Below are 25931 nucleotides of genomic sequence, written 5' to 3'. Positions count from 1 at the left end.
TCTGCATTAAAGCTGAAATGTATCTATCTGCTTTGCAAAGTTATCTAAGCACATATGTGAAAAGAACAACCAATTTAACTAACGAAAATAATCTAATTTCCATTTTACTGGTTATTATCGTTGCTCTGAGGCTGACTTGTTTCCTTCCAATAGCAAGAAATGCATGCCACAAGGAAAAACATTTTGAAGAATTTAAAATATTTAGATCAGGTAAAGTTTGACTCGAATGTCTGCGCGGATGTCAAACAATTTAATTAAGGATGGTATGTTCTTATCTATTGGGAAGGTATCTGATGTGGAATTCATTTTGCAAGTATTTAATCTGCAATGCATATCAACTCCTCAAGATACTCCAAATACAATCAGATAAGACTATACAGAGCTGTCTGGGTTTGAAATTGTTTGGTTCAAGGAATGGGCCAGTCAGGTCTTGAAATATCCATTAAAGGGACCGCATAATTATAAATAAAATCTAAAAGGGTATAAATCATGAATCTGGTTCACAAAAACATTGGCAATCTTCAATTAAATGTATGTGTGGGTGGAAGGTAGGCCTGTTTACATAGTTTACAAAATCCACCACTAAAACAGTTCAAGTGTATGCCTGCTGTAATAAACCGCAGTCATTTTGATAAAGTGTATTTTTCCTCATGTAAAAAAAAATATTTTAACTTTTGAAATATTTTTCTTTTGGTTGAAAATATGTTTTCCTTACATGTTTCTCGTTGGTACAGGCCTCAGTAAAAATGGGGTATAGGGAGCACTGAATTTTTTTTAGCAGCATGTCCATTAACATTATCATACAAGTGATGCTTAGGGGATCTTACACCCTCAGAAATGCAATTGAACTTGACAGTGAATACCCACTGAGTTAAATTGACAACTCCTCTAACCCACACATGAAAACGCCCGAGAGTACAACTTCGGCTAAATTTACGAGTGTGTACGTCAGACACACATACACTCTTATTTTCAAAGATTGCTACATGCACTAACACATTGTAAATCAGGTGAAACTTACACATGCGTATGATTCACTTTTATCTAAGTATAAGTCTGACTACACCTGAAAATATCCTTTAACATCAAAGGTGTTACTTTGTAAAAACCGAAGGTTTAAGTCATATTAACAATTACGTCTGGTTCATATCTGGTTTTACAACTTTTCTCAGATTTTGCAAAACATGTTTGACTTACTATAAATTAAAAAAATATAATAAGCCTAATTAGTTTTTCCAAGCGCTTAATTTGAGCCTCTAGTTGCCAGCGGGAGCCACCCACACTCAGGGCTGGACTGGCTACCGGGCGTTTTTGTGTGCTGCCGAGCTGGGGGCTAATTTCTCTGTGGTGGGGGCTGATTTTGTTGCTGGGGACCTGCGTGCGCTTTGAAATAAAAAAAAAAAACAAATTTTGTTCCGCACACGAAATCAGCCCCCAGCTCGGCAGCACACACAACCGCCCGGTAGCCAGTCCGGCCCTGCCCACACTCATTTTTAGGGACTAGTAAGGGGCTAGTGGTTCCATTAGTGCAGAGGAACTGTCTATTGTCACTTGTCCATGAGGTGCCCTTAGCAGAATACTTGTACACCAAGTGTGTCCATGCCCTTTCCACTGGCTACCAATCCTGAATACCTGGATCAAGGGAGTATATCCTCAAGCTTAACATACTTCCATAGTGGGAAAGGCTCCAGCATCCCTTAGGGCAGGCACTCTCCTCCCATTGATACTATGGACCATATTTAACAAAATGTAACGCAGTGTAGCACAGCAAGTAACCTTGTGCGCTGCTTTACAGGGAAAGGGCAGGAATGTGCTTTATTTATGACAATACGGTGCTTTACCGACTTTAGCCATCGCTGGCGCCCACTGGGCTGTCTTGCATCAATGCAGACACCATTGCTCCATGATGCAAAGGTGACAGTGTTGCACCATCTTGCACAAAAGTAATCCCCTGAATAATTTTCCTTTTTCTATGTGTGCTGCAGAATTCATCACACAAAGAAAGAAGACTCAACGAGGAGAAATAAAGATATTTCTCATTGTTACGCCTCACCTGGGAAGGCATAGCATTTTGGCACATTCTCAGGTCTACGAGTAATGGCAAGTCTGGGAATGTGCCAAAATCCATGGGTGTTGCATGTGAACACCCACGCAATGCCCATGGAACACCTCCTTGGGGCAGAGTAACTCAACGCAGTGATTTGCGATGCACTGCATTGTTTTACTCTGGATTTGTCAAGCCACTTAGGGCCACGCAAAGCGGCCTTGCGTGGCTTGATAACTTGCATTTTGGAGTTGTATCGAGCATGCACCACACTGCGTGGTGCAAAAGCGAGGAAACCCCTTGATAAAAAGGGCTCTAACTTCCTGCACAAATCCCATTATATTAGGATAATTGTGCTTCAGAGCATCTGGGCCCCTCTCCCGAATGACCATAGCTGCTAGATTAGGAGGAAATGGTCCCTTTCGGGTGCCTTCACCCACATGTAACATGCTTGCTTTCATGGGGGTTGAGACTGAGCTCAAGGGCAAGACGGCCATTTTTGATGTCCTGGTAAGGGAAAATCAAGGAGCTGGATATATCTTGGGCAATGCTTTGATTGCAGAAGGCTTGGTGCCAGGATCCGAAGCCTTTATGGCTTGAACAATGTCAGCTGTGTTAACCAGAGCAGAGACTGCACATCAGTCTCAGAGTGGGACTGGTGCTTGTATTTTTGTTTGTATTTGGGATTTTAATGTGAAAAAGGTCTGGTGTCTAATTGCTAGTGTTTGTAGATTACAAAGGCAAGCACTGTGTGTTTTTAAAATACCCCTCACACACTATGATTTCCCATAGTGTCATGCTTCATCATTGGGGTCTTCCAGTCCCTCTACGGGGCGGGGCATGCTGCGACCTACAAACTACGTGGGAGCACTTTTTATTTTGATGTAGGCTATGTGTTGTGTGACAAATGTGAAAGTGATAGGGGGTGTAGGGATGTAAGTGCAAAAATTAAAAAATTAAAAATTTCCTGGCTAGTAGAAAAATAATGTATTCGCTTCTCTTGCTGGAAATATTAAAAAGGGGTTGTGGTAGGGCTGTATATTGCGCCCTACTTTGTCGACATGTTTCGTTAGCAGTCCCCTACTGCTACACTCATCAGGACCTTTTATAATCCCTACTGTGCTCAATAAGCTTAATGGAAGACTGATGACAACAACCCATTTCAAAAGCACATCAAAAAACTGTCTCTTGATGTATCAAAGCTTTCATCCCAAACATATGAGAGACAACCTTCCATATGGACAATTTTTGCGGTTGAGGCGCAACTGCACGGAGATTGCAAACTTTAAATCTCAATCTAAAGATCTACGGAGGAAACTAGAGATACACCAATACCCAAACAGAATAATAAACCAGGCCTACAAACGGGCAATCAATAACTGTAGGGAAAGCCTACTTGAGAATACCCAGTCTAGAGAAGAGGAAGAAAGAAGGCCATTCTGTATCACTACGTATAACACCAACTCCAACCAGGTGACTAAAATAGTCACAAAACATTGGAAGATTCTTAACAGCGGAGGCCTTGACATTCCTAAACCCATTTTCTCACACAGAAGAGGAAAAAGTATCCGCAACATGTTGGTTCATACCAGACCGCGCAGAAAGGAAGAAATGCAATTGTCTAAAGGTATAGAAAACCTCAAAGGACACCACCCCTGTGGGAGATGTAAAGTCTAACTAAAAAAAGCAAAGAACTAAAATTCCAAAATGGGACAACGTGGGAGCAAAGGAAATTTACAACATGCAACAGCCACAACGTGGTCTACCTGATCACATGTCCATGCAGGCTAGAATACGTCGGCATGACCACTAGACCTGCAAAAACAAGAATAGGCGAACATGAAAGCAGCATCAAATGCAGAAAAACGAGCACAAAAATGGCAACCCACTTCTTAGAAAAGGGCCATAGACCTGAGGACATCTGTTGGACTATCATTGAGCAAGTAAACAATGACAAATACCTCTTTGAGAAAGAACAAAGGTGGGTGTTCCGTCTTAAAACGAAAATCCACGGTCTCAATGATGAAATACCATGGGGACAACTATAATCCACATGAATGTATGAAGAACTTGCTGCCCCATTGCTCAAACATGTAAACTATTCATGGAATGTCCAAAAATAGCCTTCAAAACTATGTCGATGATTGATGACTACTGCTACCCTATCAACCATTGTAAACAGTGTTAAACCTGAGAACACACCCTTAACTCTATCATGATACATAAGATATACCCTGTACAGAGTTCTTTCCATGACCACCTGAATCACATGGCATATTTTCTGAACTATGAGCAACTAATTTTTATAAATAAATGCTCAAAATGTGTGTTTACTGTGGAATACACATGCATCTCAACACATATCATAAATCACGAACCACTACCGGTTCTGTAATTAATTGCAAGTCATTTCTAAATGTATTGGCACAATATGTTGCTGACCGGTAAAAACAACCGAAATTATAAAATTATACAGAGTTAATAATTTTTTTAGTGGGGTTTTTCTAGCGTGATTGTTTTGGGCAGAAAGCATGTTCCATATTCTTAGGGCAGGTTACAAAACATAGCCGGGAACTTGGGACCCGAAATAGAAGAAAGACTCATGAGCTATACCCAATGCAAACGTTGCTGAGCACAGGGGCCATTTTTGTTCCCGCACCAGCTTCCAGGTAAATAAATATACTTCTGGGTTCACCAGGGGCAGTACTAGCTCCGATGGCTTTTTCCAACCGATAAGTAACTATAAATAACAAATGCTGGTCACTCCGAAAATATCCACGGAGCAGCACAGAGGCGGATAGGGGAGATATCGTCAGCGGCAAAGTGAGTAAGACTACGGCCAGAGGTCTCTAATATATGGCCATTCCAAAACTTCGCCACAACTGAATCTAGACCCTTATTCTTCATAGTGACCGTAAGGATACACCTCTGATGCTGAGCTCATGGGGCACGATATTTTGTGAAAAATTTATGTATTTATTCTTTTAAGACAAAACCCCTTTTTCTCCACCATGACTAAAATGATAATGCCATGAATTAGTTAGAGTTTTCCGATTTTTCTAGCGATCTCACTACGTGTAGCCCTTACTGAAATAACATCGCATTAAAACCAGCTATTTTGAACAGTTATAAAACTGAACTTGAGAACAAGGAACGGAACCTTTGCATGAATCCTTGGCAATAACAAGTACTGACTTCTTATCTTGTTTCACAGAGGTTGAATGATTGATGTGTGAGTGTTTGTCTCTGACGCATCTGGCAACGAGTATGAAGTCATCAGAATATGAAGTTTTATGCCAGTTTGAATGTGTGAATCCCGCAAAATAGGAAATCCCTAAAAAATAAGTATGTGAGAAAAATATATCACGTCCCTCCAGAGGTCACATTGAGAACTTATTTACAGTGATGTGTCGATTGAAAGTCTATTTTCAGAATATTGTTCTGATGATGTGTTTCTCTATTTTTTCTATTTTTTTTTCTTTCAGAGACCACGTTAGGTCATAATTTTTTTCGTAAAGGCCTAACTCAAGCCTTGATGGTAATAGACTAGCCGATTTTTGCTAGATCTATTTAGGAAAGTAGGCATACTATACTTTAGTGAGCTTATTGAGCACAGTAGGGATTATAAAAGGTCCTGATGAGTTTAGCAGTAGGGGACTGCTAACGAAACATGTCGACCAAGTAGAGTGCAATATATAGCCCTACCACAACCCCTTTTTAATACTTCCAGCAAGAGAAGCGAATAAATTATTTTTCTACTAGCCAGGAAATTTTTAATTTTTTAATTTTTGCACTTACATCCCTACACCCCCTATCACTTTCACATTTGTCACACAACACATAGCCTACCTCAAAATAAAAAGTGCTCCCACGTAGTTCGTAGGTCGCAGCACGCCCCGCCCCGTAGAGGGACGGGAAGACCCCAATGATGAAGCATGACACTATGGGAAATCATAGTGTGTGAGGGGTATTTTAAAGACACACCGTGCTTGCCTTTGTAATCTACAAAGACTAGCAATTAGAAACCAGACCTATTTCACATTAAAATCCTAAATACAAACAAAAATACAAGCACCAATTGATAGAATCCTATTGTTTGATTAACTAATTCAGGAGGTCGATTCTATCTTCTATACCTCTACTCTCTCTCTTTTGTTAAATTTGAGTTTGCAGGAAAGGACAGAACTGTGGGAAGGCAATGGCTGGGGACTTCTGACACAGACAGAGGGAAGTCTAGGTTGCTTTCAGAGCTACAGGGTTTGTTAGCTGCTGGGAGCCTTACCCGGGAAGATGTCCCTAAGGCAAAGGATGAGTGCCCTATGCACGTGGGAATTTGTAAGGAGTCCCAGGAAGAGGTCAGCAAAGGAGTGGTCAGGAAACACTATGTTGTTTGAGAGGATGATCTACTTTATAGTGAACCGGTAAATCCTGAGCCAGGAACTAGTGAGAGGCGAATAGTTCCATTAGTGCACAAGAACTTCCTGTTGTCACTGGCCCATGAAGTTCCCTTAGCTGGATACTTGGGGATTTGAAAAACCCATAATAGGATAGGTTGGACCATCTGTTCTACTGGCCAGGGTGCACAGAGATACAGTGTATCTCTGTAGAACCTGTCCCACTTGCAAGATAAGCGGAAAGACAGGAAGGAGTACTAAGGCATCGTTAGTGACTCGTTCCATTTGACTCGCATTTTGCGATGCAGTGCGCGCTACGAAATTTGTTTTAATAATTAAATTGTGTACTTACCTGCAATTATCCATATGCCAGTTTTTAGGTCCCTCCACCCTACCCCTCCCCCTCCCCGCCTCCCTGCCCCACCGTAACTCCCTCCACGGCCCGCGGCTGGAAATGGTATGGGCCATGCGAAGAAATTTAGAAGATTTCTGAGTTTACCCACTTGGTGGACACAGGTGCCACAAGGGAACCCAAAAGGGTGTTCCATGTGAACAGGGTGAAGCCATACCCATGAAGAGACTAGAATGAAAATGTCATGGCTATGGAAGTGGAAGTGAGGGTGAGAGTGAACCTCTTCCTGTCTTGCTGCATAGGGACCTGAAGGAAAGAACTGTTGAAGGGCTTCTGTAGGTCCCTGAGTTAATGCCTGGAAAGCAGAGAGATGTTGGGAAGATTTGCCAATTTTTCTCACTGACTCTAGGGCTGACACCGGTTTGTGTTCGTGACATAGACACAGGTGACAGTCTGCCCGTAAAGGGTGGAAAGTACAGAATGTCTGACCGGGTTCTGCGATGCATTAAGGTGGAAGATGCTAGGATGTTGGACATGGGGATCATTGAGAGATCTCATAGACCTTGGTCTAGTCTCCTGTGGTTCTAGTACCTAATCAAAGGCCTATTGGCTTGTGGTTCTGTGTGGACTACCAAGCCTTCAGTGCGATAACCAAAACTGATACTGATTCAATCCCAAGAGCAGATGAACTTGTGGAGAGGTTAGGTGCTGCAAAGTACTTGAGCACCTTGAACCTGACCAGTGGATATTGGCACATCGATTTGGAACCATAAGTCAAGGAAAAGACAGCCTTTTTTCTACAACAGAGGCGCTATATCAGTTTAAGGTGATGCCCTTTGGGTTGAAAAATGCTCCTGTCAATTTTCAGTGCCTGGCAAACCATGTTCTCGCAAGGCTGGAAGAGTCCTGTGTGGTTTACCTGTATGATTTTGCAGTGTTCAGCAATTCATGGAAGTACTACATGAGGCACCTCGAGCAGTTATTGGCTAGGATACAGAAGGCAAACATTGACCATCAAGGGAACTAAGTGTCAGGTGGGGCAGCCCTCTGTAGCCTTTCTTGGGCACGAAGTGAGGAATGAGATGATTCACCCATGGGACACCAAGATTCAGTTTGTGATGGAGTGGGAAGTGCCTATCACCCAGACTAAAGTGAGTGCCTTTTTAGGACTCACTAGGTATTGCAGGAATTTTGTTTCAATATATGGAAGTATTGTTGCCCTATTGACTGCTTTGACCTCTAGGAAGCAGCCCAGGAAAGTAATATGGACTGAAGAATGCCAGAAAACATTTCATGAACTGAAGAAGGCACTATGCACTGCACTGTGAAGAATGTCAGGAAACATTTGAGGATCTGAAGAAGGCACTATGTACTGCACTGGTACTGAAAGCACATGACTACAGTCATTGTACAGATGGATGCTTCTGACAACAAGCTTAGAGAGGTGTTAGCTCAACTACATGACAAAGGCAGAGAGCATCCAATAGCCTCTATTGGTAGAAGATTCCTACCCAGAGATCAGAACTGGGTGACTTTTGAGAAGGAGTGCATTGCCACAGTGTGGGCCTTGCGTAAATTCTGCCCATGTGTGTTTGGCACTAAATGTGTGGTGCAAACAGATGATAAGCCACTGAACTGGTTGATGGCTATGGAGGGAGAGAATCCAATGTTGCTGAGATGATCTATTTCTTAGCAAGGGTTAGACTTTGTAGTGGACCACAGTACCGGATTGAGTCACAGGAATGCCAATGAACTTTCCCTGTGGTTTTACTGATCTAAACCACCTAATCTCCCCAGATTAGGAGTTGGTTCAGGGTGTTCTGATCTAGAGTGGTGTCTGTTGGAAAGGAAAAGTCCTCTGCATGGTAATGGATGGGTACCCCTGCCCTGAGTGTCCAACTCTACTGTTGTCTGAAAACTTAATGTTGATTTTTGTTGTCATTTGTAAACAAAGATCATGTGTGAGCACCATGACATAGGCCTGTCTCATGGATTGCAGTCTTGTTGGACTTGGAGGGGTGCCCAAAGCGCTATTCTCATCGTGGTGGAAGCCTACTGCTTTACCAGGAGTTAAGAAGCACAAGCGCAGTGGTTGCTGCATACAGTGTCAGTAGGAGTGAAGAGGCCCTTTTTAACCTGTGCCACTTGAGTGAGGCCTACAGGCTCACTCACCTTTTTAAAGTTCTGCTGATGTGTGCTTGACTCGAGCCTTGGCCTACATCAGTTGGATGTAAAGTGCTGCGCAGTGCTGGAGTGGTGACTCTGCACTGGTAGCCTGTGTGCCTGGGAACGGTACAGCACAGGGACAAAGCAGGGGTGATCATTGCATGCGTGGTAAATGCATGTACTGGTTGTATACATACCTGTGCGGAGTACAACACATGAATGGTACAGTGCTGTGCGGCACGCACATGGTAAATGCATGTGCTGGCTGTACGTGTGCCTGCAAGTAACACAATACCCTGAGTTGCATTTTGGGAAGCCCTGGCCTGCCTGGTGAGGACATGAGGAGGTAGAGGAATCCCCCCAGACAGCATTCCTGTGAGTTGGGTGGAGACACACTGGAGAAGGGAAAGAGGGACCTTATCCTGTACACTAAAAAGGAAACTCTTTGATTCAGTGAGAGATCACAATGAAGGGGCCTGTACACATCTCAGAGATGGGGCTGATAAGGGAATCATAAAGAGTAGGGCTGGGAGCATGGGATCAACCTTATCATCTGTGGGTGACAACCAGGTTTGAACTCTAGTCACTTTCATGGCCTGTGTTGTGGCACTATAAGATTCTTCGCAGTCCCTCCTGGTATGACAACGGACAGCTTTTTAAGAGGAAGAGGCATCTGTCACTACAGGAGAGACTCCAAAGTAGGCCGAACCTTGAGACATCAGAACTGAAAGGCCTCAACCACCACTGTTGGGCCCAGCAATCTCTGCATGGCCCTTGTCCCTTTGGAAGGGATCCTGACACCAGTTCACTAAGTAATTGTTCTTCTAAGTTATTAGTGATGAAAAATGTACATAGCAGCACATCTCTTTAAGTAGTTTTAACATTTTATAACATTGTACTTGTTAGCATTATTTCATAACGTTTCTTTTGAGTCTTTCTTACAGAGTTCTGTGGCACATTGCACATTGTGTGCAAGGTGGATCTAAGGGTTTGCCCATGCATGGACACTTATCAAATGTCTCTTGGTACCTCACAGATTCAAAGATTCAACACCCAACCCATCTATGCAGTAAGTATGGTATCTATTGTTTTGTTGCCTAAGAGGACATTAAGCAGTTTTCCAACAATGTGGCTGGCTCGGAGGCCAAAATTCACTAGCTAATAGGCATGCTCAAACACAACATAAACTTGTCAAAAGCAGTTTTGTTCAAGTGGACAAAATGTAGGCCCTACAAACAACAGCATGAAAGCCTAACCAGAGCTTTCAGCAAATATATGTGCGCATATCATGTACAGTTTTGAGCAAAAAAAGGGTAGGATTCCAGAAGAGCTCTTCTCAAAAGGAGGTACATCTATTTTGCACCAAGGGATGCCATGTTGGACTATTCAAGTGATTTAACACTTTGAACTTTTTTTGCAGCTTTGAATACTATTGAGTGCACATGTTAATTTATGTTTCAAGATGGATACTGCTGTTGGGATGTTGTAAGAGTTGTTCTTTATTTGACTCCATGTCAAATTAGCTATGTTCACGTCAAGCATTCGAGACCTCTTTTATATACTTTAGTATATACTTATTATATACTTATATGTGTATGTACTATGTGGGCTTTGGAGATCAGCCCTAGGACTTGTCTGCTTCCGTGTAGGGACTCTTTTTACTGTTCCACTGCCTCTATTTAACTGTCTTGATAGAAAAGGACCAGCAGAGGTCAGTAAAATGCCAGAATTGCTTTCTGCTAAGAGACTTTCTTTTTGCTCTTTTTCTGGCAACTGGCTCTATTTAACTTTCTTGATAGAAAACGACCAGCAGAGGTCAGTAAAATACTAGAATCCCTTTAGCATTCTCTAGATTCCAGAAACTGTCTTCCACGAGCACCCGTAGACAATAATATTTATTTTAAATCTTGTATTTTCAGTGATATGACCACCGAAAGCCCTGATTTTATATTAAAAACAGAGCTTTGGACTATACCATTTCCTGCTGAAAGGCAATATTTCTCTCCATGTGTTCCCATACCTGGTTTAACTGGCGCAATAAAGGGGTTGCTGAACTGTTCCTATAGACAGACTAGGGGGATTTGACTGGCGTGACCAAGGTGTGGAAAGAGACACCCTAGGGCATCCATTTTGTTGGATTTAGTTGCCTCACACACCCAGAAGGGTGTCATGCTTCATCATCGGCGTTTGCTCCTCGTCGGGGAGGCGGTGCAATCCCCGACGGGCTCACCTCAAAGAGGGGCTCTTTGGCGGAGATCTTTTTATCCAACAGCCTTATGGTGAAGTGGGGGTGTGTGGGCAGGATGTAGTGTTGTGTAGCGAAAATATTAAAATGTAGCAAGGGGTACCGGAATTAACTTTATTCTGAGGGTCCCCTGGCTGCTATTAAAAGGTGAAACTAGCTCGCTAGGTATCAGCCAGTTAGGTCGAGTGACCCTAGAGAGGGCTAGAAGTGAGACTGGTCGACATGTTTCTCGCTCAGGGTAAAGTCACCCACGATTCATCAGGACCTTATAAAAAGTGTAAAGAAGAAAAATAATTACAACAACATGCTTGTGTCATGTGTGTGGTGTACAATACCTCTGTGGAAGCTCCTATGCCTAATGGTCAGGGACTACTTGCCACATGAGGGGTCGGCGGGTCAGTACATCGGGGGTGAGTCTATTGAATGCAGCTCACTCTGCCCGTGTCCGCGTGGAAAAACCTACCCATCTCCGCCGAGCTCGGCGGAGATGGGTAGGTTTTTCCACGCGGCATAGGAGCTTCCAGTACCCCTTAATTCCGGTACCCCTTGCTACATTTTAATATTTTCGCTACACAACACTACATCCTGCCCACACACCCCCACTTCACCATAAGGCTGTTGGATAAAAAGATCTCCGCCAAAGAGCCCCTCTTTGAGGTGAGCCCGTCCGGGATTGCACCGCCTCCCCGACGAGGAGCAAACGCCGATGATGAAGCATGACACCCTTCTGGGTGTGTGAGGCAACTAAATCCAACAAAATGGATGCCCTAGGGTGTCTCTTTCCACACCTTGGTCACGTCAGTCAAATCCCCCTAGTCTGTCTATAGGAACAGTTCAGCAACCCCTTTATTGCGCCAGTTGTACCTGAAACGGACACTTGCTGATACTGGACCTTCCACCCCTCAGAGTGGTAATCTGTGTCCGTTGATCAATTGATCTATTCCCCTCCCTCCTTTGATAAATACCCATACCTGGTTTGTCACGCAGTTTGGTGCTTACTTTACCTTCATGTTATGGAACATGAGATGTTTCAGCACCCAGGCTAATATGCTGCACAGCTAAATTCATATAAGGTCCCAAAGGTGAGACCGATTGCATTGCAAATGCTTTTTTTATTTCCTGAGTACACTGTTCTAAGCTATGACCTTGACAAGCTGTATGCATTTTGGCCACAGTTTGCAGATGAACGACCTTGACAAGCAGCTGAACGCTGTCAAATGAAAACATTTTTTTTGTTCAACATTTTTTTGGGTTCATCGCTTTCTTTCTGTGCCATCATGTTGTATACATTGATGGAATATAATTTTCAAGTTTTCGCTGCAATTTCATTTGAGAAGTTTTTGCACACTTTTTTACCAATGGGGTTCCACGCTCTCTCTGCAAGACAGTAAACTTCTAGGCAAACGTTTTTGGCATTGTAGACATTTACAAAAACATTTGTGGTAACCAAAAAGATATAACCCTAACATCTGGAGCAGTGCCTCTATAAAAGCACCTTGTATCTCTGTGGGGGATTGATTTTTTAGGAGATAGAGAGCAGAGAACCCACAGAAGCTCTGACATGCTGCATTCTTAAACAAGACCCCTTCTGCTCTCTGTAAGAAGGTATATAGCGATGTAGGAATTGAGCACACATTTGTTACAAATGCCTTTTCCTTCCTTGGCAGAATGTTGATTTTATAGTATTGCTATGATGTGTAGTAATTTAGGATAAGATAAAGTACTTTCGGCACTTTGTAGTACATTTTGCAGTACTACAATAGAACTATAATACTTGCTAAAACTGCTATTCACAAACAGCACTTTTATAGTAACTTACACTTTTGAGTACGTTTACTACTTTTTGATCTTCACAAACTGCACCTTTGTAGTTACATGTGCTTTTTTAGTTATTTACACTTTTCAAGTAAGTCACCAACTCCATTAATTTCTGTGGGAGGGTGTTGCAGTACCGTTGGTTGGCCTTGTGTACTGCTGAATTTACCGTAGAAGTGTAAGTTACTACAAAACTGTAAGTTACTGAAAAGAATGAGACTTACTCAAAAGTGTAAGTTGCCTTTGTAAATCAGGCCTTATTTGTTTTCTTTGCTCAGTGCTTATTATTGTATCCCATTTTGGCTGCAGCCTTGTTGGCAATGAATATTCTCTGTCATTTAAAATAAATTAATGTATTATATAACAGACAACTGTAATTTAGAAAGTGTAAGAACTATAGTAGCGCATTCTTTTGTGTCTGGAGTCCACTCTACCTCAGACTAAATGCTATGATGAGGACTGTTGCCCAATAATTTACTCTGAACCACAGATATTCAGTGCCAGAGAAGGCAGGACATTTCCATTAGCCAACCTTATTTCGCTTTCATCATGGGGTTCTGGTAAGTGTTAGGTAGTATGGGGGTATGACGGGATGGAGGGAGACCACTGCCCAGCATTAGAGATGGGCTGCTACTGAGCACTGCCACTGACTGTTGTACATCTGATTGGGTTTTAGTAAAAACCCACCCACAAATGTGCTACCATAGGAATTAGACTAGGTTTTCAACTAAGCATGGCTCTAAGATTTTTCCTTATGCTTCTTCAAGAAGAGTAAAAGTGAATATTCCCTAAGCCTCAGATGGCATGAATGAAGTTCTGAGCATGGGCCTTGCACAGCTCCTCCTAATGATCTTGGATTTAATGCCGCGTGGGACAGAGGCCAGCTAGCCTCTCACCACTCAGTGGTTGGGCAATGAATGCATTTTGTGGTGCAGCTGTGCCAATGAATATTAAAGTGGTGCTTGTGGCAAGCTCCTCCATGTTCAAGAGTGGCTTGCCTTACAATATTGTACTCTGAAAAAGTCTTCTTAACTTTTATGAATAATGCACACATTCTATGCTGTGAACAAAAGCATGACAGCACGTATCCGCAATACTCATGTTTTCACATACCTTTGCCGATCTTAAGTGGGGTCCTTACTATAGGAGATATTTGGAGGTTTGTTCCGCTCCTGGCTCGGATCAAGTGGGTTGCAGTTCTGTTGGAGAAGGTTGACTTTTCTATTGAAGATGCTCAAAAACACAAAGCAAGGTAATGGCATTAATCCTACTGTGCAACTGCGCACCAGCTATTAATCACAATGGTAGGTCACATGCTAACACTCCACAGCCGCGTGCGATAGCTATGACCGCTTCCCAGTGACAATCTATGAAAGAACCAGTCGCTTTACGGTTATTTTTGTAATATTTTACCCAAGAATGAACACACAAATTTTCACTCTGGTCCTTCTACATTTTCAGGCGAGTGACTGTAGCCAAAGACATGGCCTTATGGCATAACCTGTAGACAGTGTCCCTTCATATATGATTCTGCCAGGCAAGGAGCTGTTAAAGATGGAACATGCACATATAACCCTTATTTGGGCATCAGCTTGATGCAGTTGAGATGCTTTGACTGTGATAAAACTTGAATCGCAGGTATTATCATGCGCCCGAAGAGATATTTTGACTAAAAGTGGAAAAAAACACCTTCACTGTAAAAATGTGCGGTAGACAATATGCATTGGTAATGAAAAGCAGCAATCCACCCCCAACCATATCAAGGGATATTTCACACTAAACCAAGGGCAAAGGAAGAAATAGTATAAATGCACATTTTCTCGTTTAAAAGTTCATGGACATCTTGAAAAGTCCTTAAATAATTTAAGTGTTTAGAGACAGTGGGATTTAAAACATGGGAGGCCAAAAACCCATAGATTGAACAATGAGAATCCATTAATTTTTGATGACCATTTAGTCTGTACTGCGGCAATGTCTACCGTAATCTTAATGAAGATGATTGGTAGGCTAACCTTATGCATCACTCCAAGGACTGTAGAGTCAATGACTCAGCTTATACAGAGGCGTCCGCTTGTGTTGTGACAGTTTATTGACCTAGTATTGCAATCATGCAGAATTTGCAGCTTTTGTTGGTTATCTGTGGAACCGTGCTGATTTTGAAACAAGAGGCTGCCTTGTTGCTGCATTCATGTCAGGGACTTTTTTTTACCACTGTCTCTATTTGGTAGACCACTCACACAAATGCAGAACATTGAAAATGACATATATGTATTTTAATAGCATATCATCAGGAAATTAGGGAAATTCACTTAAAGGCACTGGCTGACTGAATATTTTGATTAAAGGCTTAGCTGAAGTGTTAGAGTATATTATTAATACTGTAGTATATACCATGTTTGGTGGTTCTGCCTTATGTGGTTCCAACTTATATTCTGATTCCATTGCACATAAGTTGTTTGGATTGTGCTGATTTGTATTGGGAAAGATGATCGACGTGGTGAGCAAGACAGACGAAGGTTGATACTGTTTCGGCTGCTCCCGTTTATCAATAAGCCTTTTTTATAGACTTGGACTGAATTGGAACATGACTACAAATTCCATCTAACATATTCTTTGACAGTGGTTTAGTTGGAAGGGAGCTCATGACCTCAAAAGTTTCTCACAGATAACATAAATATGTAGCTAATAACACCAAAGTCACCATCACAAATAGTATCTCTAATTACACCCTAAACATCATTACTGATAACATCACAAACAAAATCACAATTCCAAAGTCCAGACCTGATGGTCATATGAAGACTGGAGGACCGCTTTAACATGTAGAAAGTTGTGACTGCCATCAAAACAGATTGAGATCAGTAGGTAAGCCAAGGACTTTACAGTTTGTAGAGTGCAGCTCTGTAGGCTTGCTTGTGGCTCAAAACGTGGGAAATGTGCAGTAAAGGGGTTCGAAAAGATACTGACACAAGAAGCATCAGAATCAATGCGCTGCCAACTTGAGCACATAGAGATACCATAGCTGCCAAAGTACAGAAACCTACAGCAAGTCAGCAGTTACTTTCTGACTTTTTAAAGCTGGGCTGTGGGTGAGCTCCGTGGTCTATCTGCTGGTAAAGGGCCGGCTTTATCACAAGTGGCATCCGGTGCGACAAATATTTTTGGCACGCCCATCCTCCATGACTACCTCCTGAAATTCTCTCACTACCATGGGGCAAATGTGCTCCTCATCTCTTCAATCATAAGTTATTACTAAACACAGAGCCCTCTCTGAGGTCAGCACCCCCCTCCACAGGTTAGCACCCAGTGCAGTCGCACAGGTCACACTGCCCTAAAGCCGGCCCTGAGTTGGGAAGTTTACTGCTATAGGGAAATAGGATAAAGTTACAAAACCTAGCAGTGGCACGAAGTGTTTTAGAGACTGATAAGCCATCGATGCATGCAGTGTCAATTAGGACAGTCAAACAGGATGGAGTAGTATATTAACGATTTGCTGAGCTAGTGAGGTGGGTGTGTGGAATGTTTGAAGCTAAGTATGTGAGTGCGGATGTTTTAGATGTGCACTGGGCTGAAGAGCGCAGTAGAAAGAATCTAGGAGAGCGAGGCAGAAAAACAGCAGATGGGTATGAAAGTTGTCCTTGACAAATAGGAGCTACTTACCGTCACTAAATAAGAACGTGTAGACCTGTGGAACAGCGCAGTACTCTTGAAGGATAGGAAGTTGCTGAGAAGTGGCATGTAGTTTTTGAGACTGCTATTTTGAGAGACACGTAAGACCATGCATCAAAAGTATGATGTATCCTCAATCATATCATTCTTATATATCCGTGTTGTCTTGTGAGGTCTGGCTATGTGTAATTATTTATATCTTTCTGGATCTACATATGGGGACAAGGTTAGTTCATCAACAAAACGATTTAAATATGGTATTCCTCCATCACGATATAAATATTTCATTAATTAACAGTTAACCAATACAATATCTCAACAGGTCACAATTAAAAGTAAAACAACGTTCAGCATTGCTTAACAGAGTATAGCAGAGGCACAACATTATTAATATTGAAGAGGGATGTATGACATTACAATGCATGCTTTTACATCGCATGCCTTTACAATGCTGTTTTTACAACGCATGCCTTTACAACGCATAGTGCTTTTGGGCGCTGGATAGTGAATAGTTTAATTTACTATTCCAACTCCAGTCCCCGTGGATAGTAGGGAAGGTGTTGGATAGTAAATTAAACCTATTCCCTATCCTAGAGCGCCCCCCAGTGCAATGCGTTGTAATGGTTTGCGTTGTAAAAGTTGCGTCGTAAAGGCACTGCGTGGTAAAAGTTGCGTTGTAAAGGTTGTTCACCATTCCAGAAGATGCATTGAATACCTATTCCATAAGATGCATTGAATACCTATTCCATAAGATGCATTGAATACCTATTCAATAAGATAAATAGATTATAAAGAATAGTAATAGTGCGTGTTAGCAAAGTTAACATCTCGTATCTTCTTGGCTGCGGACAGAAAATTTGCAATATGCAATTGCACATATGGAAAGATTGACATAGTGCAGAGTTGCATAGAATCATCTGAGGGTTTAATGTGAGGGTGCTTAAAATTGCTACTAGACATTTTTACCTAATGAGAGACAATCGGACAATGGAAGAACATCTGACTAGGTATTCCTAGCAATAGCACGTCTTAGAAGATAATCACCCTTATTCCGTTCAATTTGTTCTGTCAACCAAGGAGAAAATGTTCCCAGCTTGTTTTGTTTTTATCTAGGAAATCCCCATAAATGTTTTAATTGTTTACTCTTTTCCACTTTTGAGCATGGTCTCCCCAATGTTTTCTTGATATGGAAGGTAAGGTTTTAGATTGCTGATCTAATTTGACTCAAAGCCCTGAAAGGCTTCTAAACAACTTCCAGTGCATGTGCACTGGCCCTTAAATAAGGGGTTAACTGGCTGACTCCATGACCTTTAGGTAAGGCTACAGTAGTGCTGCGCAGAAAACAGCTCTAGTGGCAGAAAAGTCAGATGCCACATGTAGGCCGAAGTAACAGAAATCAAAAGTGTCATCTTATTCTACAGGCTGAAGTAGCAGTTCTTATTTATACAAAGTTGCTTTCACCATAAGAACTTGATTCAAAAGAATGATTTGGGAACACAGTGAAAACTCCATCTTTGCCTCATGTATCTACATATGGCAAATGTAATTCATTGGTAAATGTAGATGTGCAGTAATCATGTCTCAAATATGATTTCTTTCAAGGTGGAACATTTCTGACACCGGGACATGGCGTATCTTGGCTGCTCAAGCAGCCTAGGGTTGATGCGGCAAGAATGATATATGGCCTTTCTTCTGCCTTGAAAGGAAACTTTGTGGCATGAGGATGTACCAGGGTCTTTTGTCTCCTAAAAGACAAGCAGGATGAGCCACCATTCCCTTTCACATTCCAGTGACCAGAGTCAAATTATTTAGGTCTCTCTATAGACGTCTTGTCTTTTTGAGCAAAACAGGGCAGAAACTGAGCATCTGTAATAATTTAATAGGCTTCAGACATATCAGCATCGACCAAGTTACTCCCACAAATATGGGCAACCATGTCCTTAAAATCCTATCATTATTTGAATTTGATGAAGGAGGCAGGGGACTCACAATTAGTCTTTGGAGCAAGTAGGCAGATAACCTTAGCTGTTGCCCCCTAGGAGGAGAAGGACTAGTGGAAACTCCTCACTTCTGGTTTGTAGTACTTGCTACTCATGGAATTGCAATACTGATGTGGGTACAGCCAGCTGGACTGGCCTCTGGAAGAGCAGACTCCTGAGACTGCACTGCTACTAAGCTTTGAGGGTTTCTTTCTTCAGAAAAAAAGGAGTGTTAAGCTGGCTGAAAGAACATGGCGGCCGGCCCAGCGTTCATTTCGACAAAGATGCATCCTTCACAAAGGCAGATGCACTTTCATCAGAATGATGTCTGCCAGAGAAGTGTGACCTTTAAATTGGCTAGCTACTGAAAAGTAAAAAATGTTTCTTTATATCCAGTCTTACTTCATCAACAACCATCAACACTAAAGTTTCCAGAATCTTTCTTTGTTTGAAGGCATCTGTCTTGGCTGCAAAACCTTTTGAAACATCATAAACTAAAAATACAGTGGACAGTCCTGTGCCAGTAAGGTGGAGGTGAGGGCCTTTGCTGAAATTGTCCACTTAGGCTATAAAGGTTATCGGTACCATGGTCATTAAGTCAATTATCAGATGCATTACTGCGGTGTCTCAACCCCCTTATCGTCCACCCCAAGTTGGAGACAGGGCAGGAGTTAAATGAGACCATGCTGTGGGGCAGAGAAAATGGATTCAAATGGGATAGCAAAGGAGAATGAGTTGGGGAAGGTGTAGGAAGGTGAAAGGATATGTTCCTACTTTAATCCCCATTTCCAGAACACCAAGCCTGCTTGAACATATGCCCACTCTTTCCCATAGAAGCCCCCAATGGTTGTCCTTCAAAGCACTAGCTTTTGCACATCTCTCCATCATACTCAGCTCCCTCATAGCCACTTCTTATGAAGAGGATGTTTTACCCCCATCCTTCATCAACGCTCTCTCCTCGAGGTGTTCTCTCACCCCACTCACCATTGTAGGGGTGAGAGAACATAATAGATGATGTCCTCCTGACCACAGATGAAGAAGAGAAATGTCTTCTGAGATTGCTGGACCTCTCAGCTTTCTTCAACACAGTTGACTATCCTAGCCTCACATGCATGCTGGAGTCTTAAATGGGATTCACTAGCAACGTCACTCACTTCCTTTCCACCTGATTCCAATTTGTTCACAGGTCCCAAAAGATTTCTATCACCTGCAGAGTCTTGCATGGTTCCCCACAGTCCTCTGTCACCTTCAACCTCTGCATGGAGTACTTGGTTCTCTACTCACAGATAACAGCATCAACATTCACCAATACACCAATGATACAAAACTCTTCTTGAAAGTCTCCTCTACTTCAGACATCTAATGCCCCAATGATTGCCTGCACATCATCCAGACCTGGTTATCCAGCTCCTACCTGAAGCTCAACCCGAACAAGACAGAATTACTGTTACTTGTCCAAAAGAATATACAAGAAACTGTTGACTCAATGGCATGAACCTTGATAGTTTCAACCCCAACTTTCACTAAATTCCAAGTCACTTGGGGGCTGATTATGAGTTTGGAGGTCTATGGGTGGTGGTGCAGTGGAGGTCGAGAACAGCCACACTAGCCGTCCAACCACTGTATTATGAGTGTGGCAGTGGGACCTAAAGAGAACCACTGCAACTTCAGGGATACATGATCCCTGGCGGTGGCTCGGCGGTCTAGGGAAGTAATATGCTTGGCAGTGCCCCTGCGGCACTGCAAAGCATATTTCGAGTTTCCCCACTACCAGCCTTTTCATTACGGTGATCCCCCCATGAAAATGCTGGCGGTGAGGAAGTAAAGGGGGACCTACAGGGCCCCCTATTGCCCCTGTACATGGGGATAAATGCAGGGGGCACATGTTGTGCGTCCTGTTGTGCCCCCCTGTGTGCATGCACCCCCTTTCCTGCACGACATGGATTGCATTTGATGTTCTCACTGTAGTGCCTTTCTTATAGGCACCGCAGTGGGACTGCCTCGCCTCGCCGCCAGGCTACGAGAAAACTAATAATCTGTTGGGCGGGTGGCAGTCGGCTTTGACTGTGTAGGAGCTGGGCGGTGGCATCAATTGTTGAAATTATGCTTGTCTTTGGCCTTGTATAGGACTTCAATGCCTTTTTGCTAGGTTTGGGCTCCAGAAATGTCACATACATATGAACAAACAAACATTCATTAATCTGAAAACTTGCTTACTCTTAGCCTGGTTTCCCTCCATCCCACGAACTGCTTGGCTCCCTCTCTCTCCAATAACAAGGCAACTTTTATGATTGTGCAATGTTCTTCTTCAGTAGGGAGATGGTGAAAACGATCACATAGTAAGGAACAGAAAACAGGTGTCAGTGTTATCAATCAAGATTTTGTCAGGCATCAAATACCAATAGCAGATTGATTGCATTCCAAAGAAAGTGATTGGCTTTCACGTGTCAACATTCAAATTCATGCACTGTTTTGTATCAGAATTTAGCATGCAAGCCTGTAAACACCTTGTCAGTGGCATAGCAATGATTCTTTCAGATTAAGATTGCAACAAACATTAACCATCCTTCACAACGGAAATGTTGCTCTAGAATAGGTGCTGATGAACAGGACTACCAATAAAGATGCATTTGTCGAAGAGCTGTTTGGATGGCATTTGTGTTTGAAGATCTCAGACTGCTGAAACTCTCCAAGCAATTGTGAGATTGCTTTGATGCCATCACAGTTGCCTGCAGAGATTTCCCTGTCAGAGATGTAATTCGTGTAGATTTATTTGCTTGCAGTGAGCTGAATCTTGGTTTTAAAAAGAAACAAGTTTTAAGTTTTAAATAGGGAAATCATAAAAATATACAGCAAAATGATGTAAGTAAATCCTCTGTAATTATTAAAAAGTCTTTAAGTTGGTGTGCATACTCAGGGGCATATTACCAACAACTAGCGATATTTATCGCTAAATGCGCTTAGCTACTTTTTTTTATCGCTGCCTATTGCTGGATATTTTAGCGGAGAAAACATGCTATTAGCAACGTTTTTCTCCATTGCGCTAAAATATCCAGCGATAGCGGCGTAATGCGAGAATATCGCTGAGAATACAGCGATATTCTCGCATTAGCAACAAAATGCTCTTAGCCATGTTATCCACCTCCCATTGGATAACATGGTTAAGAACTGGTCAGAGCAGGTCCTGTTAATAGGCGATAGCGACGTTATCGACTTCTTTCAGTCGCTAACGGGTTGGGTACGCCCACTTTGCATGTCATTAGCGATAAATATCGCTGACATGCAAAGCGGGCCCCAAACTGCTCGCTATCGCCTTCAAGCTGTCCCTAACTGCTGTAAGCGACAGCTTGATAATAGGGCGATCGAATTTTCGCCGCTTAGCGGCCGAAAACGGCCGCTAAACCGGCGAAAATTGCATATCGCCCCCCTTGATAATATGCCCCTCAATCTTCAAAGGGAAAGCAAATGTCACTGTGACAAGATGCACACGTGGTTATGTGCTTAATTATATTAAACACTTCTACCTATAGTATCTGGTGGATAAAAAGCTGCTCACTTCGTTGTATTGGCATTTTCTCCTGATTAACTACAGATCCCGTATGCTCTCGTGCCCGAAGCTTGATTTACTATGAAAGATTATGCACCAGTGTCATTGTTACCTACACCTACGCTACGTCAGTAAGGTGGTGCAATCTTAAGGAAACAATACATGAAGGATTTTTCCAGGTGTAAGTCAGTGTTACTACTTAAAAAAGCCATACAAGTTATGCAAGTTTATTGCAAAAAAGAGTAGGTAACAACACTGCTTTCTGCCTAAAGTAGCCATGCTTGCATTAAGTACATATATACGGACTAATTCACAAACAAGTGTAATAGTGCGCACAGAGATTTCTTTAAATGTACATTTACACTTTTTGGAAAGGTATAATCCTTTCCTGGTGTATATAGGTGTCAATCATAGTTTTCAATGTTTACTCCAGGAAAATACATGTAAATGTTTAGGTGAAGACACTTTCCCTATACAGAACTGTTCACTAAGTTCAATTCCGCATTGGGGAAAAAACAGTACAGATATAATTTTTTTTTGCTTTCGGAAAATATTTTTCCAAAGGAGAAACACTTTCCCTATTCCCTGATAAGGGATTAACTGCAGGCATTGGCGAGAGCAAATCTTCGATAATTTCCAGGGTGAGAAACAATCACTGAGTGATTCATGAATGCTCACAAAACGATGAGTATGTGGTTATTAGTCACAAACTCAAAATGTTAACCGTAGCTCGTAACCTAATTTACACTTGTTGTATCCCCAGAGGTGTGTCATGGGGTGGTCAACAAAATAGCACATAGATGTGATGAATTCTAACTCTGGGGTAATTTAGTGAGCATTCACAAATGTAATTACGTTTCACACACTCAACAGCATGACATGTTACTTCTAAAAGACTCAGGTGGATGTTCTGGGAAAGAAAACAAACCCCTACATAGCTCTGGAACGATTGCACCCCTGCCTCGAGTTCATCATAGCAAGGCCTAAATTGCTTACCCCCACCTTCAGCACGCATGACAAAAGGAAGGTTTTTTGTGACACTGAGTGGGGTTCTGTGGCCTGAAGGGGCACACCATGTGCACCCTCTTTACTGAGTATGACTACGGTCAGGTTCAGTGCCGGCTCATGTAGGGTGTTCCACCGGATGGTGACGTGGGGCAGGGGAGGGGCAGGGTGGGGGTTGTAAAATACGGGAAATGGACGATTACAGGTAAGTAACGTAAAAAAGAAATAAAACGAATTTCGTTGCGCGTGCTGCAACGTCAAATGCGATGCAGCACGCGCAACAACATTTTTTATTTATTTTGTACGTTACTTACCTGTAATCGTCCGTTTCCCGTATTTTACACACCCCCCCACCTTGCCCCTCCCCCGCCCCACGTCAACGCCCGGTGGAACGCCCTACACAAGCCAGCACTGGTCAGGTCGCTGGACTTTGGAGTATGGACAGTGGTGGCAGCAACACTGTTTCTTGTGGCAAGGCAGTGCTTTTTCACTGTCCATAACAGGGAGAGCCACCTGCTGGCATCTTCAACCATTTTAAATTGGTCTGCATATCCACTGCAACTGGGTCCGTTGTCCACTCATGTGCAAAATGGGGAATGTGGATTACTCATGCATATATTTTTCACAGGGTATATTTTTCACATGGTAAATAGGATGCAAGTAAGGAGTGTGTGACTTAGATGAGTACAGCCACACTGGCATCAATTTGTATTTGCTACATCCAAGTGGTACCCAATTTGTAGAGTTGGGGAGGGTCCAACAGCAGATGTGACTTGTTCGGCCCTTCCAGGACAATATAGGGATTGTTTATTGTTTGTAGAGGAAGAGACGTTAGGGTGTGGAGAAGAGAAGACAGAGGGCCCCTTTGAAGCTAAGGGAGTTTCCCTTGCCCTTTCCTTGCCATAGTTCACTGCGAGGCCTAACTCCCACAGCTTGTAGGTAGTTAAGTGGGACAATCTTGTACTTTAATTGGGTTCTCTCTTGACGGGAGCCTCCAATCGGCACCCCAGCTTCTATCTAGCACCTTGCGAGAAAGCCGCTGGCTTGATCAGAGTGGAATAAGTAGTTGAACTACCCAGATTGTCTCCAAGCTGCCTATCGGAATAAACAACTCCTGTCTGCAACTGCTCTATCCAGAAGGAGCAGAAATATCAAACCACAGTGCCAAGATTTCTCTATCAGGAATTTGGTCTCTCCATAACAGTGGTGACCAGGAAATTTTCCGTACTCAAGAGTTAGGACACTTACTGATAAATCCCCTTTCCTGGACAAGAAACCTGTGAACTTTAACAAAGACTGACAGAAATGTTGCTGCCTGGACCTTGTTTAAAGGGAGGGAGGTGACTAACTGATCAATAGTGACTTTAGAAGAGCCCCTGCAGGAGGAAAACACAGCTTAGAAGATGAGATCCCTTTTAGGATCTGAGGAACACTGCTACACAAGACAAGGACCTGCACTAGGAGGGTGAAGCTCAGGAATCCCAAAGTGATGCGGAATTAGGAGCGAGATTGTACACCCCTCTGCCCCGACGGACGGACTGTACAGAGGAACTTCGGTGCTCCACGGAAGTTTCATTGCAAGACCAAGTACCTAACAAATCATGCAATGCTAATAGAACAAACCATGGTCCATGGTCCCCCAGAAAGGGAAAGAGTGCTACAAGAGAAACACATTATCTAAGTACCTAAGTACTCACCACTGGAAAGAAGAATCAGCACCCCACTTGTTTGGGTGGTGGATTTTGCATCTGGGTCCAAGGGAGACTCTAAGCTGCAAGATCTGATGAGTTACAAGCACTGTGACTTCACCACCGCCTCAATGAGTAGTGGTGACGCCTCTTCCAATCACCTGCTGTGCAGCGCCAGCGCCATAGTTGCTGGGTCTGCACCAGTTGCCAAGTCAGGGACATGGACATTACTCCTGGCACTCTGTGGGCAGTGCAATGCACACCACATACAGTGATGCTACCCTACTCGAAAAATGCACCTCTAATGGACTAAAGAGACAAGGTAAAGGAACAGTGTGAACCCGGGAGAACCCAGGAAGGGGAGAGGAAAGGGGGACTCATTAAAGGGGAGGTCATAATATCACTAAGTTCTGACCTGTGTCCCAGTCAATTTTCCTACAAGACCTTCGAGGACCCCACCCTTGTACTAGTGATGGGGAGCACTCCAAAAGATGCTTCTTTGCCAGAAGCACAGACAATCATTGCACCCTGTTCAAGTAGGATTGTTTTATAAATAATTCAAAACGTTACTTACACCCAGACAAGAAGAAAGCTTATCGTGCTATAGTTTAACTCTGTTTTAATAAATCGGGCTCTACCTGTTCATATGCTACTTTAGACCAGCAGAAGGGTGCTGGTAGAATTAATTGCTGCATATTATGGTTTAGTAACAACAGTCTGGCAGCCACACTCCATTTCGAAATATTTACATATATTCAACGTGTAGGAACTTCACACTAATGTAGTTTTCTTGGAAAGGAACATATACAATTTGCATGGTGAATCTTCCTGTCATACAGTGATTTTATTATATTTTTAAGTCTCAACTTCAGGATGTTATGTGGTGTGTGAGATACTATACCTGCTTATTTGCATTGCGTGATATGATATTAATTGCCAGTGCTGAATGGGGGGTATACTGCCACTGCCCTTCCCCCAACAATGGTAATAAATGCAATGTTATTTTCTATGCATCTTTATGCAAGGT

The 25931-nt window shown here is 42.7% G+C and overlaps 1 long non-coding RNA gene across 1 annotated transcript in view; it reads right to left on the bottom strand.

The window, feature by feature from the left end:
- Positions 1–25931, bottom strand: part of LOC144761809 (uncharacterized) — a 100291-nt gene that overhangs the window by 22104 nt on the left and 52256 nt on the right. Inside the window, exons 5-6 of the long non-coding RNA XR_013595904.1 lie at positions 20882–20970; positions 14130–14249 (exon numbers count right to left, since the gene is read on the bottom strand). This is a non-coding gene — a long non-coding RNA (uncharacterized LOC144761809). The remainder of the gene's footprint in view (positions 1–14129; positions 14250–20881; positions 20971–25931) is intronic.

Source organism: Lissotriton helveticus, chromosome 6, assembly GCF_964261635.1.
Source record: "Lissotriton helveticus chromosome 6, aLisHel1.1, whole genome shotgun sequence".
Lineage (NCBI taxonomy): Eukaryota > Metazoa > Chordata > Amphibia > Caudata > Salamandridae > Lissotriton > Lissotriton helveticus.
Note: the sequence above shows the minus strand (reverse complement) of the source record. Positions and strands in the feature narration are given on the sequence as shown.